The sequence below is a fragment of the Pyxicephalus adspersus genome, chromosome 4 (assembly GCF_032062135.1).
Source record: "Pyxicephalus adspersus chromosome 4, UCB_Pads_2.0, whole genome shotgun sequence".
Classification (NCBI taxonomy): Eukaryota; Metazoa; Chordata; class Amphibia; order Anura; family Pyxicephalidae; genus Pyxicephalus; species Pyxicephalus adspersus.
In genome coordinates, this window is record NC_092861.1 from 149,072,251 (window position 1) to 149,086,061 (window position 13,811).

The 13,811-nt window shown below is 42.1% G+C and overlaps 1 long non-coding RNA gene across 1 annotated transcript in view; it reads right to left on the reverse strand.

Annotated features, from left to right (window-relative positions):
• Positions 1–5,166: 5,166 nt before the first annotated feature.
• Positions 5,167–13,811, reverse strand: part of LOC140329592 (uncharacterized) — a 39,854-nt gene continuing 31,209 nt past the window's right edge. The window contains exon 3 of the long non-coding RNA XR_011920512.1: positions 5,167–6,033. This is a non-coding gene — a long non-coding RNA (uncharacterized lncRNA). The remainder of the gene's footprint in view (positions 6,034–13,811) is intronic.

Here is a 13,811-nt window from a genome sequence, read left to right on the forward strand (position 1 = left end):
TTCCCCTAATTTTTTTTTGTTTGATAGCTGATTGTTGTTTCATAAAGAGTCAGAAAATTCGGACAGATTCCAGGAATCGCCATGTATTGCCTGAACAGTCACTGCAGCATTCTTATACATTCAGCGATAGCGGCAAACTGCAATTCATAATCCGAAGACACAGATAAGAGTGAGGTGGACAGATGGATGTCAGTGTGCAACCCCCCCGCCACCTCGCTGTGCTGCACAAGAGCTGCATCCGCCATAGATTACTAACGACAACATTTCCATCTAAAAATAACCTACCTCCTCCTCCGATACCGCCACAATTCCCTTTCCCCCCAGCAAGCAACTCGCCTTCAGCCGCAGCTGTAAATTAATTTTGTAGCTGCTGGGGTGTCCACTGCCATCCTGCATGCTGTGATATGATATTAAAGTGGATCTGTTGTCACATTTTTCCATGTTAAGTACAAAATTTCAAGTGTAAATGAAGCAATCTGGGTATTATTGGGTCTCAGAGATCACAGCACTCCCCTCCCTTGGATCACCCAGGTTCTCCCATGTTAGTCTGTCCTCACCAGTCTTGGAAAGCTTAAATGAATCATGTCTAATGTCCTGATCTGTTTTTCTTCCTAAAGGATGGAGTCACCTTGGTTCAGGTATCATCCAGGATCACCATCTATTTCTGGAATAAAATGCGTGCTTAGATATGGTTCAATCATGTAAATCTTGGTGCCGGGGCAGTTCTTGGCGGTGTTCTTATGGAGATCAGCCCCAGCTGCCTTTTTCCCTTGTTACAGTGTTGCAGTCCGATGACATGGGGAGAGGAGACTGAGGAAATGTTTCCTGCGATCTACAGCAGAGTGAAGACATCCAACAAAGTTGTGTAATGAAGATCAGAGTCAGGTGGAGGAGTTCCAAGAAAACCGTTCATAAACTTTTTTTTATGGCCATTTAAGCAACAGGTCGGAGCAAAGTCACATGATCTGGGAGCATTAATGTGGAGGTCTTGCCCACCAACACTCAGTGACTGCAGCAATCCCCCAAAGGACTTGAATGCCAAAATTAAAAATTCACACAAAGTTGTGGGCCAAACTTGAAACTGAAATAGCACCGCTACTACAATTCCCTGCGTCAAGAAAACAGTCCAATGCAGGGCCACGCATAGGCAGAGAGGCCGCTGGTCTATAGATGCGAGTGATGCCGGGAATTGTAGTAGCGGCGCTATTTCAATGCAGCGGCGGGCCAGCTGCAATTCATATTTGGAATTCCTTTGGGGGCCCAACAAAAAGGACGTTGCGGGCCAGATTTGCCCCGCGGGCCAGAGTTTGAAACCTCTGCTTTATAGGAAAGAACCTAATGCCCATCGTTCTGAGCATGCCCAACATTGCGCATGTGCACAAGGAGCAGCCCACAGTCTCCTGGGTATGTGACAGAAGTATCCCAGGGGGCAGTAAAGGAAGAAGGGGGGGGAGTTCTTAATAGGGAAGATTTTCTCTACTCTTGAAGTTTGAGTTTGACCCCTTCTTGGGTTTGACTTCTTGAACGTTCCCCATTTGCACATTAACCAATTCTGAATTTTAAAGGGTTTGGCCAGATGGGTGGTAACTAGGTATTAAGGTACATAGAGAGCAGGGTTCTTTTTGGCCGGGCAGTTCATGATAGGAAGGATAGATATGGACTCCCTACTGCTCCTCCTTAAACTGCCTCTGACAACTACAAGCTATTGGTAGACGGCCCATGTTCACTTTTACACTCCACTTCCCTTATATGTTTATTCCGCCACTCCACTTTCATGTTACCAAAGTGATAGGTAGGTATGGACAGCTCTCCATCTTTTCTAGACTCGAAAATTTGGTTCAGCAAAATTTTAGAGAATGTTCACCAAACTCAAAATGAACCAAATCTCGGCACATTTAGCCAAAAAGTCCTATATATGGTTAACAATTTCTTCATAATATATATTTTGTCCCTTATATGAGTTACACTGACATTGCACTTTCATTGACAGTCAAATAAAATGTTTCCCCCCACAGACAATCTATTTTTGTGGCAATAAATGTTGTTATCATGCCACGTGGTTGGTTGCTGTGGCCTTGGCTTCATGCGATTCATGTGTAGTACAGGGTGGCCTCCTCTCTATAGAGGAATGTTAAGAGCTGATGTAAAATAAAATAAAGAACGGATAAAATAGAACTCTGGCATTTACAGCATTCTATTACTAAAAGGTTCTATAAAAGCATTCCACCCACAATCCTCAGCGCAGACCGTCTAGGTGGACATGTGTTTTATCTCAATGTAAATACGCAGTTTTCTCCTCTAAATTACAGGTCTTAGGAGCGCCATCAACTCAGCGCCCACTGGACGGCTCTCCGGAATGGACGTCACCAGTTTGTGATTCTTGTGTATTGAGTTTATGGGCCTGATTTATTAAAGATCTGCAAGCCTGCACTTTCTTTAGTGAAGCTGGGTGATCCACCAAACCTGGAATGGATTTCTTTAAAGTCATTTGCTATTTGCTAGAAAATTAACAAATGTTTTGAATCCTGGATCAGATCCATTCCAGGTTTGTTACATCACCCAGTTTCACTAATGAAAGTGTATCCTCTCCAGACTTGGAGAGCTTTAATAAATCGGCCCCATGTGTCAGCCTTTCATACAGTATGATATTTTAGCATTTCAGTTTTATAATTGCAGGTTGAAGAGGACCTGTCACCAAGAGGTTGACAATTGCAAGGAAGTATTTGGAATGGAATGCATCTTTGTAATGTTTTTAGTGTTCTATTGATATTTTTATTCAATTGCAAAGTGACACTGAACAGGAAAATGTGATTACAGCAAGAATAGTAAAATCCTGAGCATAGCTTCTTGATTCCTCGAAATCCTTCTTAAGACCTGTAATTTGGAGGAGAAAACTACATTTACATTGATATAAGTCCACCTAGACCAGGCATGTCCAAAGTCCGGCCTGGGGGCCAATTGCAGCCTGTGTTCAGATTTCCACCGGCCCACAGCCTCTGTCATAAAATCAATATTATGCGGCCCGCCAGCAGTCTTGACCACAGTATAATATACAGACGAACAAAAAAGCTATTTTATATTTCATTAAAGTTGATCAACCGCCTTGCAATTATCGGCCCGCTACTCAGCGGGCATAATCAGCAGGACGGGAATCCCCATGTGTGCACAGAAAATCTCCTACTTCATTATAATGGGCGTGTGCTGTGTGGGACCCGCACGGACCACGCCCACTCTGATTTTAGGAACGTGCTCTGCACGGAGCCTGCACTGACACCGGACTCAGGGAATTCTTCACATCACCCTGATGGGTTTGTGCTTTACTCACTACCCCTGAGTACATGCTGAATTGTCGGCCCCCACACATTTTCACCTCACCAAATCTGGCCCTCTTTGCAAAACGTTTTGAAAACCCCTGACCTAGACAGTCGGGCTGAGGATTGTGCATGGGATGGTTTTATTGTATCCGTAACTGTCCCTCTTCATCCAACCAACTTTTTTCTGATTTGGAGGGACTGTCCCTCTTCATACTTTCCAACTGCCCCCTGATTTGGAGGGTCCGTCCCTCTTCATACCTCCCAACTGCCCCCTGATTTGGAGGGTCCTTCCCTCTTCATACCTCCCAACTGCCCCCTGATTTGGAGGGACTGTCCCTTTTTATACTTCTCAGCTGCCCCTGGTTTTAGGGATTGTCCCTCTTTATACCTCCCAACTGCTCCTGACTTGGAGGAACTGTCCCTCTTCATACCTCCCAACTTCCCCTTATTTAGAAGCACTGTTCACTTTCATGCCTCCTAACTGCCCCTGATTTGAGGGACTGTCCCTCTTCATATCTCCCATCTGACCCCGATTTAGAGGGACTGTCCTTATTCTAATCTCCCAGCTGACCTTGATTTGGAGGGACCATCTCTCTTCCCAATCCCCAAAGTTAGGGGGTTTATTGGTAGCTATGATGGGTTTTGGTTAGGGTTTCAGCCAACTAGCTGGATGCTGCAAGCAGCATATGGGCCTATGGAGGAGTGGCAGGGCAGTGACTTACCATGGCTTGGAACACTGACCTGCAGCTACCAGGAAGCCACACAATGACCACCAGTGAGCCGTCTGAGAACCACAAATGAGAACAAGACCATACATTGACATCTCATTGACAGAGATTCATAAAAACTGCCCTTCACCTTGCTTGAGATGGTTGAATTGCACTGGCTTACCATGGCCTTCCAGTCATCCCTGCCTATTGCTGCAATGCAATGATCAAAGTCCCTCCATGCACACAGAAGCTCAGTTTTAAATGGTGGAAACTCTTTTGTGTAAGTAAATGTATTCCCCTTTGTTCAGCTTTTACATTATTCATCAGGATGGACAGCGGATTCACAACACCTCACTCGCTGTGGATTCAGTCTGCAGACACCGCAGACCAGCAGCCGTCACACAGACAGCCTGGCACCATGTAGGAGGCCGCTTGATACCAAACCCATTGCAATGTATTGCTTGAAATGGCTGTGTATATGCTTGGCGCCATGCAAATAAATGAAACATACATTTTCCAGGCTTTCTCATAAAGGCCGCTCAGCTACAACACACACGTCTACAAACGTTTTACTATTTTACGTGCATAATAAAATGTGATCCTATGCTTTGATTTTCAGGCACGTGAGGTAAAGATCTCTCTTACAGATGAGGGTTCGGTTATAGACTGCAACACCTAAACATACGGGAAATATTTTACCTGGTAAAGGATTTGTATTTGTGCCCATCCAGTTCAAAGGTTTACCAAACAACAAAACCACGTCAGGCAGGGCATGGCGACCTCCAAGAAGAATAGAGACTGGTAAAGCCCCATGGGGGTCCAACTTAATGTTAATGCCCATGGTTTTCTAATAAGGGGTCCAATGAAGTCATCAGTTTGATGTTTACATGTTCCACAAACTTTTTAAGTAGCATTTTAATCCTCCATCCAACTGGTGCTGAAAGAAATCCTAAACCTTGCCAGTGACTACAAGAGATGGGCCACCCAAAGCGCCATGCTTAGATCCGTCTATAGGACTCCCTACTATAAGTACTCTTACTATGCACTACAGTAAGTAGATCTCAAAGGCTAATGGAAGACCAGACCCTAACGTAACACCCATCCTTCTATTTACCATCTATTGGCCCCCTGCTCCATAATCCTTCCCTGGAGGACCCACAGCTACATCACGTAATACTATCTTGCTTAGGGAAACTTAAAATGGGGGACACTACCTGTTCTAAACCCCTTTGCCACGGCTGCATTTTTAGAAAGAATCAACAAATCCACATCAATATCTGTCATGTCTCATTTAATTTTCTCTACTAATGGTCGAATAGCAATAATAAAGAACAGTATTGAAGCTATTAGATCCGTGTTTCTCAGTCAGGGTTCCTCCAGAGGTTGCTGGGGGTTCCTGGAGCAATGAGCAGTTTGCACCTCTCAGGTCAGTATAAGTGACACCAATGATCTTTATGGCTATCTGTAAGGGTGACATTCATCCCAATGGCCGGCAATGTAAGAGGAATTCTCCCCATTGATCAGCAAACTAATGTTCAGTAAGCTGTGGATATAGTAATTAAAGCCGGGGCTCCATCAAGACCTGAAAGTTATTTCAAGGGTTCCCCCATGTTTGAAAGGTCAAGAAACACTGCCTTAGAATAATTTGATATATATAGGCACTTTCAGATGGAAAGCTCAACAGTGGCTGGGACTCATTACAAAGTAGTGATGTGATCAGTTTATTTATCACAATGTGCCTCGTGAAGGATCGAGTTGGTGAAAAACAGTTTTAAGTAATTGGAAAATTTCTAGTGATTAAAATAAATTGATGGAAAATGACAAACACGCACAGTAATTACCCGATTGTTTACCAGCTCCGCCCCCGTGGGGGTTTTATTTTACCAGGCCAGCAATAAGGCAAACAGAAGACAAAGGAATGGATGGGAAGAGTCAATGAGACGATATTTGCATTGGACCGGAGATCATGGTGAAAGTCAATACGATGAGTCAGGGGACCGTTCCATCTCCTGAAAGGTAAATAGTACAAGGTCATCCATTCAAATCCAGAAGAAAGACTCATCACCTGTAACAAAGGGAATTGTGAAACTGATTCACGGCAGGCTGGGGCTTGTTCTAAGAAAAACAAAAAGAGCTAAAAAATGAAACATTGAGAAAAACCAAGATCAAGATTTCTAAAAGGGCACCCAGGAAAGAGAACTCATGCTGAGAAAATGACAGAGGAGGAATTGCTGGCATCAGTTTATAGGAATGTCCATTACCTGGCTGTCTGTACGAGGAAACGGGGAAGGGAAGAAAGAAAGGGAGGGATGGAAGGAAGGAAGAAAGAATGGGAGGGAAAGAAGGAAGAAAGAATGGGAGGGATGGAAAGGGAAGGAAGAATGGGAGGGATGGAAGGAAGAAAGAATGGGAGGGATGGAGGGAAGAAAGGAAGAAAGAATGGGAGGGAAAGAAGGAAGAAAGAATGGGAGAGATGGAAAGGGAAGGAAGAAAGAATGAGAGGGATGGAACGGGAAGGAAGAAAGAATGGGAGGGATGGAGGGAAGAAAGGAAGAATAAATGGGAGGGTTGGGAAGAAACAAAGAATGAGAGGGATGGAACGGGAAGGAAGAAAGAATGGGAGGGATGGAAAGGGAAGGAAGAAAGAATGAGAGGGATGGAACGGGAAGGAAGAAAGAATGGGAGGGATGGAGGGAAGAAAGGAAGAATGAATGGGAGGGTTGGGAAGAAACAAAGAATAAGAGGGATGGAGGGAAGGAAGAAAGAATGGGAGGAATGGAGGGAAGGAAGAAACAATGGGAGGGATTAGGGGAAGGAAGAAAGAATAGGAGGGATGGGAAAGAAGGAAGAATAGGAGGAATGGACAAAGAAAGATGGGGGATGGAGGAAAGGAAGGAAGAATGTGAGGGATAGAGAGAAGGAAGAAAGAAAAGAGAGAGAGAGAGAATCAAAGGATGGAAGAAAGAAAGAATAGGAAGAATAGAGGGAAGGTGGGGAGAATAAGAAGGGAAGGGAAGAATAGGCTTATCACCCGCATGGCTACAAGACTTTTCTAGAGCTGTCCCAATTCTCTGGAATGGTCTTCCCCATCCTATTTAACTTTCTGCTCATTTAAAAGAGCACTCAAAACCCATTTTTTCAAACGTGCCTAACCACCTTCTTTTGTCTGATGAAACCGTCACTACTTCCCACCACTGCTTATCTCCCCTCCTATTGTGTGTTAATTCCCCCACCTACTAGATTGTAAGCTCTTCGGGGCAGGGTCCTCTCATCCTGTTCCACTACCTAAATCTCTCTGTCATTTGCAACCCCTATTTAATGTACAGCGCTGCGTAATATGTTGGCGCTACATAAATCCTGTTTATTATTATTATTATTAATAATAATAATAATAATAATAGGAGGGGTGAAAGGAAGGAAGAAAGAATAGGAAGGATGGAGGGAAGGAAGAAACAATCGGAGGAGGGAGGAAAGGAAGAGAAAAATAGGATGAATGGAGGAAAGAAAGAAGGAATGGGAGGGATGGAAAGAATGAAGGAAGGAAGAATAGAAGGTATGGAGGGAAGGAATAAGGAATAGGAGAGATGGATGAATGTTTGGAAGAAAGAATGAATGGGAGGGATGAAAGGAAGGAAGGAAGAAAGCAAAAGGAGGGAAGAAGAAAGGATAGAAAGTAGGAATGGAAGTAACAAGAGATATGAATAAAGAATAGTGTAGAATGACAGAAAAGAAAGTAAAGAAGAATAGAAAGGATAAAAGGGAAAAGGAATAGGTAGGAAAGAAGAACAGGAAGAAGGAAAAGAAAAGAGGAAATAAAAGAAGAATATTATGGAATGAAAGAGGGAAGAAGGGATAGGAAAAAGAGAAGGAAACAAGTAAAAAAGGAATAAAAGAGAATCAGGAAGGAAGGATAGGAAACAAAGAAGAAAAGAAGGAAAGGAAGGAAGGAAGGTGGGAAAAGACGCAATGCACTCGTTATTCATTCTCCCTAACCCCCAATACTGCTGCAGTGCAATGTGTGACAATGGATGGCAATGCACTGCTCTGTGCTGTGTTTGTAAAAGAGAAGCATATATGATATTTCTGGGCATCGTAACATGTTCAAATATTTGGGTTGCTATAACACAATACACAGAAATGCAAACAACAGCCCTGCATATTGGTAACAGATAAAATCCAAAATTCACTTTGCCAGAACAGTCATAGAGGGAAAACATCCAGTGGGGACACTATGAAGCATTATGCTCATTTTGTAAGGTTATCAAAACTAAGGAAAATAAAACCATTTTGGATCTTTGAACTGCAAAGAAAATGAATTGATAATGTCTTTTGCCAATCATGGTAACCAATAATAATGCAGGCGCAGGTTCCCTGGGCCCCTCACTGCAGCCATTCCAGCTGACATTTGTCCAACGCCAGTCAGAATCTGAAAACAAGCCATTGTGTGGTCATCGTGCTATTTTTTACTTTAATCCTTTTTTTTTTAATCCATTGGCCCCGCTGCATCCCACTAGAATTCCTAATGAAGGCGACAGCTCTGAAGAGAGCTTGCAGCATATTGCTAAAAAAAAAAATATTGTCCTCTAAGATGACCTTCAGTGCGGACGCAGATAAGGAGAAAGCTTGACAGATGTTTGGTGCTGAAGGCGGCCTTTCAAGTAGAAAGATAATCAGCTGTACTAGATGGCATTAAATAGCTTCCAAATGCTGCTCGCCATTCATACTTCCAATAAATTAATTAACCGCTTCAATGCAAAGCTTGCCATGGACAGCATCATGTATATATAGAAGACGCACCTGTATCAAGTATTTCTTTTGACTACAAGAGGACAGATCAGAATCTGGGATCTCCATCTGTTTTAGTTGGCTATTTTTCATTTCAGATCTCCAATACCCCATAAAAATAAAGAATCAGTGAACATGTAAAGGTTGCATTGATGCATTTGTGTTCCCTAGGGGAGTCCTTGCCCCACCTTCCATCAGAGAAGACCCATTTCTTACTGCATGGTGGGTCCTACAAGGGATCATGAGTAAATGTTCCTATCTCTAAACTAAACAAAAATGGAATATTTTGCAGCTTACTGGAACTTAGATGTAGTGGCTGCATTAGTTTTCTTTTTATTTATTATTATTATTATTATTACGGTATATAATAAACAGGATAGCACCAACATATTACGCAGTGCTGTACATTAATAAGGGGTTGCAAATGACAGACGGATACAGACAGTGACACAGGAGGAGAGGACCCTGCCCCAAAGAGCTTACAATCTAGATCTAGCCTTTTTCCCCTAATTTATACCAGATCTGTCTAAGACTGGCAAAGCTCATTTTATCCATAGCAGCCCGCTTGGCACGCCTCATGCTTGGAAGCAAGGCACCACCATGGTAGCACCAAACAGCAAAAATCAATGTAAAGACAACACAGATTTAAAACTGTATAATTGACAGTTTTCAGAGCCTTTTTACCCCTGAGGAACCTTTGAAAATATTTTCAGGTCTTGGGGAACCCTCTACTAAAACTATGGGAGGTCAATAGAAAATGCATCTTACTAAAGTGGTTTTCGACTACTATACCAGGGGTTGGCAAACTCTGGCCTTTAGGCCAGATACGGCCTAGCCGGTAGTTCGTTCCTGGCCTAACGCCCGCTGGCCGATCCCGCCTAATGCCAGCCGGCAACCTGCATCTCCGGAGCCATGGGTTGCGGGCCAGATCTGCCAGGGGGCGTTAGGAACTACGGGAACCGCCTCCTTGCTGTTGCTCCCCTATTTACCGCTGCTGGCGTTGATGGTAAATAGGGAACGCCCTCCTGAAGGTAAATCCCTCTTCTCCGCAATGCATACGGAGGAGAAGGTTTTCACTTTAGGCCCCCTGGTGGTGGGCGGAGCCATTAGGGTGGGAATCAGAGTCCAGCATAGTGTTCTCCCGTCCACCCCTGAAATGGCCTAGTGGCCATAAAAGTTTGCCCCTGTTCTATACGAAACCCCTTCCATCTGCATTCTATAAACCCGTGATCCTTTGGTCACTACCAACCTTCTCAAGACATCTCTTTTTGTCATGTACAACAGCTGTAAGTCACTCATTTCTTTTTGTCATTCTTTCACTCTTGAAATATCTCATGACATAGTTGATTAAATCATCTTTATTAGATTTCAAATATTAGCTGCAGCCAACACATATAGTCATATTGTTTCTTTTAACTCTCACTACCATTTTGGTGCATCACATATTCAACGGTAAGACGCTTTGCCTTTTCATTATAGATATATTATATTCCTTCTAGGAAACAGTGTTTCAATATGTAATAGTGTATTATGTATAGTATATTACACAATTTGACATTGTACTTAATGAACAGTGATATATTTTCTTATTTATGTATGATCTTTGATTGAAATCTTTGATTGAAATATGGTTTCTAGCAAAGACAGCATAATATTATATACTTTTTATAGTACTTTAACTCAAGTCTCGATGTCCCCTGAGGAAGCAATTATGGGTGAAACGCGTCGAGATTCAGACTTCCAATTTTTGTATTGTTACACGTATGTTAACGGCTATTATTAGTTCCAGTTATATAGTTTAATATATAGTTTAGTATTAGTTATATAGTTAATTAATTTAGATACATTTTAATACTTGAATGATGTGAATAATAAAAGTTAAATAATTTTATCTGTATCTGTGAATGTGCATAAAAAGCCTTTCTTTTTCTCTTTCCTCTAGGCTTGGCACTATCTAGGCTCATCTGGTCTACCATACAAACTCTACCCTTATGGTATTCTTTCCTTTGCTTCCTAATAATTTGCAGTTTAGTCTCTTATGAAGCTGTATAATTTGTAAATATGCCTCTGACCTCTTCTCCTTAAAATTGTGGGGGGATGTTCTGTAATTCAAAGATGTAAAAAAGGAAAAAAAAAGAATAGACCTGACACAGGCAGGTGCACAGGACAAACATATAAATGTTCAGCCACCACATCGACATGTTTTTCTCTTGGGTTTAGATGCAATTGAAAATAACTTTTTATGGTCTAAATGATGTAACCTATCTGGGAGGTCAAACTTGTAAACTTCTAAAAACAGAATCTTGGCTGACAGCATGATGTATAGCTTGTTGGTCTTCACCAAAGATTGTAAAATGTTCTGCTGGTCTTCAGGACAAACAAACCAAAACACGAAGTCTCCATAAACAGTGCACAAACAAGCAACATGATCTTGTCCAATTAATTCCCCTAAAATTCCCAGTAACACAGCTGTGTGAGGGTGATCCCCGCACTCGATACTTCACCTTATAAGGAAGCAAACAAACTACAAAACAAAAGATTAGGTCATCACATGGCCCAGAAACAATGTAGCAATAAATAAGATTGTTTATACCACCAGCTGTTATCAAGAGGATTCACGGAAAGGGCTTCCTGAAAAAATAAGAACTGTGGAATTTGTAACAGGCAGAATAATCAGGATTCAATTTAAAGTGACTTTGTCATTGGGGAAATGGATGTCACAAAGTGTAATTTGCAGAGGCAAGAGGCTATATAATCACCAACAAATGTTCCTTTCCATTTCCAGCCACAGCACCTCCAACCCGATCGCAATACCCAACTTTCTGTGCCACCCACTCATTTCCAAAGTGTTCCCCACCCAGATCATCTAATTTCCCAGTGGCTTCCACCCACTTCCTGGTCACAGTTTTTCCCTGGCATTTCTCTGAAATACCTTACTCACAATCTACATCCTCCATCTTCATTACATTGCCTCCCAGCTATGGGCCTCACCACCCCGGACTCAAGCTCTACCCCATGTAGCTGTATCTTCCCAACACATCTCAAATGTCAAACCCTCACCCTATGTACTACCCCCTTCCAATACCACCTTCCAACCACCCACCTTACCAGACCATACCCCTGGCTTCCCCTAGCTGATTCTTACCAACCACTAAAAGTCTGTGGACATGGACACCCAAACACCATAACTATTATATGGCCAAAAGTATGTGAAGTCCTCTCCAATTGACTTCCAGATGAGTTCAATTGTTTCCAGTAAATGGTAGCGTAAAGCAGAGTTCCATTTGGAAAAATTCACAATCAGGCAGGCCATTATTTAAAAATAGGACAGTCAATGTCCCTTCTCCAATATTCCCTCCTACCTTAGCAGCTCTGGGTCCCAGGTTATAATTTCGGCCAGGACTTTATCTGCATGGAGTTTGCAGGTTCTCCCCGTGTCTGTGTGGGTTTCCTCCAGGTACTCCGGTTTCCTCTCACATTCCAAAAACATGCAGTTAGTTTAATTGGCCTACCCTAAAATTGACCTTAGACTGTAATAAAGACATGACTATGGTAGGGAAATTGGATTGGATGATAGTTACATGACGATGGACTTTGTACAGCGCTGCCTAATATGTCGTTGTTATATAAATACCGTGTAGTAATAATATTACCGGTCTGATAGCGTTGGGTATTTATTAAAAAAGATAAGCTGCACATGTGCAGCACAGCTTGGATTGCCAGGATACCTGGCAACCCCGACTTCCCCTGCATGTGCCCTGAACGAATTAAATCATCATCCCAAGCCCAACTAATCAAGATGGTCAAAGATCATCTCCAGGCAGAGAAGAAGAAAGAAGATGGCGGTGCCTTGTAACAGAATGGGGACAGTTAAGTATAGAGCAATTTTAGTTCTGCTTTAATGCTACAGCATACAAAGACATTGAAGCACATATGGCCTTGTTTTGGGAAGACTCTTTTATATTACAGCACAACTGTGCCTCCATAAACAAAGCCATCTCCATAAATACATGGCTTGACCAGTTTGGTGTAGAAGAACTCAGGTATCCTTCTCAGTGCTCTATCCTCAAACCTAATAATCACCTGAAGCTAAATAAAAAGCACGTAATCTCATCCAACATCAGTACCTGATCTCAGAAATGTTCTTTTGGCTCTTTGGTTGAAATGTTCATAGATAAACTATAAATTCTTGTGAAAAGCTTTTCCCAGAATAGTGTAGACTGTTGTTGTAAATTATGTTGGGTGGGGGTCACTCCATATTAAGGTCCATATATTGGTTTTGACTGTCTGGTTCTTAAAAGATAGGTGCACTTATATAGTGAATTATAATTATCTATGGCTTGCCATGGAAGTCCCTATCTGGTATCTGGGGCCATTGGAAATTGATTCTACAATGAGTTGTTGGCTCTAATCTTCTGGTAATGGTGGGGAAACCAGGTGTACTTCCAGCCCCAGATCCTACAGACAACAATAATAAAAAGTAGACCTGGCATATTCCCCGGTGTTGGGTCGCTCGGAGAATCAGTGGAGATGAACATCTTCTGTAATTAAATCGACCCAATGGCACATCCTAGAGATGGAGCACCATTTACATTTCTTAACTACAGGCAGGGAGCAATTCTTACTATAATTTAAATTTTATTATTGATTTAACTTGAAGGACGCTGCCAGCTGATACTTAATACGGCAATTAACCTAAAACAATGTTCTAACATTACATGCAAAATCCCACTCTGTGCAAAAGTCAATAATTCCAAGTATAACTGATTTTCATTGGCAGGCGTTTCACATAAAGTTAGTGTTTCTCACATTACTGGTCCTTTAACTGCAATTTTTTAATTTGGTGAGTTACATAATCAACCACAACTATGCTATGATGTTGTAATTACATTGACTGATAGAATCCACATGTTCAATAAAATAAAAATACACAGTACATACGTGGGAATAAATACAGCCGCTTGGACATTTTACAATTATTTGGAAACTTTTTTTTTAGTAT